Genomic DNA, 2,606 nt, shown 5'->3' with positions numbered 1-2,606 from the left:
GACATAACTCGAATGTAAAGTCAACTTCCATATTCCAATCGTGTAAACAACGATCAAGCACTTGTAGCTGAGAAACTATTTGTCGAAACAGATTGAACGACAATGATTGCCAAAGACATGTTTTCATACGTCACATTCTACAATAGTTTTCTCTTAGTACCTACATCATTCGCTGTTTAATTTTGTTGCTGTTTTATGTTGTTTTGAATTAATATAAGATAAGATGTCCAGCACTGGTTTGTCTGATGAAGTGGCTGATTAAGAGAGAGAAAAAAAGTAAAAATGTAATGCATTTTGTTCAGAATTTTATTTTTATTAGTACCTGTTTTAACTTTTCTGTCTACTTTTATAACCCAAACTAGGTCAGTGCTAGAGGTAATTGACAAGTAGATTCCCAGAATAAATAGTGTTTAAAAAAAATTGTAAAAATACTTTTTAAGATAAAGATAGTTCAAATCAATTAATAGTTGACAGAGAACTTGATTTTGAAGAATAAACGCAACGCAAATGACGTGGAACCCTCTACTCAAGTATGCAGATCCCTTTAATTTTATGACAAGAGTTTTTTGTTTATAATTGATCAGCAAATCAAAATGTGTCATAAAATTACAAAAAAGTCATAGACGTAGAAATTCTGTTTAAAAAGGGCACCGATTACCCGTCTACCACGCCACTGATAGTTATAGTGAATTGTTCATAGGTCATTCTTAAAGGACATTATTGGCCATAAGACATAATTTGGTTTCATTATTATTTGCTGTCTTTTAGATATCATGAAAAAAACGTTAAAAAAAATTAAACTCTACTCTGTATCTCAGTTAGGAAACGATTTTCGACCTAGGATCACATGAACTTTTTTGTTTAAAATCAACTCCTCTATTTAAAAAGGCATCCTTTGTTATGAGTCACGCAAAAAGTATTTTTTTAAAAGCACTAGATTTTTTTTAATATTTAGTAACATTTATTTGATTTAAAAAATAACAATTTCGGATTAGTAATCTCGTTAACGCGTCTAAACAACTGATATCCAATTAAATTTACACCCTGTATAACATTTGATGGTAACGTATTTATTTAATATTTTTTTTTTACAAAATAAAAATATGTTCACCATCTACTTCTAAAAATTTCTTATCCATTATTGAAGGAGGTTTATCGGATACGGAGGTACGTCTAAAGTCTAACGAAAGTTTCTGTAGATTCGCTAGCGACTAAAATAGTAAGTCTTTAGATTTGGTAACGTTGCACTTGGCTGGTGCGCTCTGCTCGGCGTTTGTTTGCTCCCGTTCGATCATTCTGTTTGTTTGGACACCTGCGAACTTCAAATAATACGCTACGTCGAGACCGCGGCGTTGCCACTATCACGCATATGGAGGATAAGTTAGTCAACGACAGCCGTTTGAAGGAGAATTATTATAAATTATGTATCTTACAAGTAGGTACCTAATCGATTTCTACAAGCTGTCATACGGTTCCTCAGATATCGGTTTCCTATTTATACAAGTTGCCGTGGAAACTGTTCGTCAATTGTTGCTCATTCTAAGTGGAAAGACCAAAAAAATCTGCATTCTCATAAGACTGTACTAAATCGTGAAAAATTATTTGATTAATATCTCGTCTCTTAGGTATCCAAACTACTCATAATTTTTTTATGGATATTTGTTCGTCAATTCCAAATCAGATAAACCTCCTTAAAATTTTGCAAAAATCATCAAAATTAAATTTGGTAGTGACAAAAATTTGTACAATGTTAATCTACTAACTGCAGAAAAGTCTGACTACAAATCTGTTATTTATTTACACAAATGGTTTCTGTTATCATTTTACGGATATCTCATACATTTCTCTCTATGTAGAAGTTATAGTCTTTCCGATCTCAATTGTAGACCAAAAAGCTAGGCAGTATGTACCAGATTCGGTCGCTATGCAGCAACTCGGCACTGAAACATTTAAAAAATTTGTTCCCATATTTATTTAGCCATACCCATATACAGGTCTGGTCGAACTAAACGTGCAGGTGGTAGATATGTATACGCCCAGTTGAAGAATGTGCGCGCGGGCAAACGTCGCACAAACACAATCGCACTGGGCGACTGGGCCATAAATTTCAGTTGTTGACAAATTGCCTAGCAGTGCAGTGCATCATATTTTATTGTTGATTATTTTCATTTAATAACATTTCTAACCTAAACTAACAACCTTTCCTCATCCTTTCCTGCTAAGGATATGCTTGTACCTTCCCGTTGGTTCTTGCCGAGCAGTAATATACCGAGCGTTCAAATAAAAACGTGGTCGAAGTTGGCTCTGACACATTGGACGTAGGGAGTAGCTTATAGCGACCAACTTAACCTCATTTCTCAACGAGCTATATAGCATCTGTCAGTTTCAATAACGTTAATGACTATATAACTTTATTTTAAAGAATAATCGTGATAACAATAACAAACAATTAAAGGAGCTGCGGAAAGTGTCCCCCTCCTTGTTATAACAATAAATTAAAGCAGCTGCTGAAAGTGTCCCCCTCCTTGTTCCAAGCACTTTTCACACCTGTTCCTCAAAGAATTAAAGACATTTTCTAAGATGCTCGGGGTATTGTTAATTTCACG

The sequence above is a fragment of the Anoplophora glabripennis genome, unplaced genomic scaffold, assembly GCF_000390285.2.
Source record: "Anoplophora glabripennis isolate ALB-LARVAE unplaced genomic scaffold, Agla_2.0 scaffold10, whole genome shotgun sequence".
NCBI lineage: Eukaryota > Metazoa > Arthropoda > Insecta > Coleoptera > Cerambycidae > Anoplophora > Anoplophora glabripennis.
The sequence above is the reverse complement of the archived record's forward strand: the minus strand, read 5'-3'. Positions refer to the sequence as shown.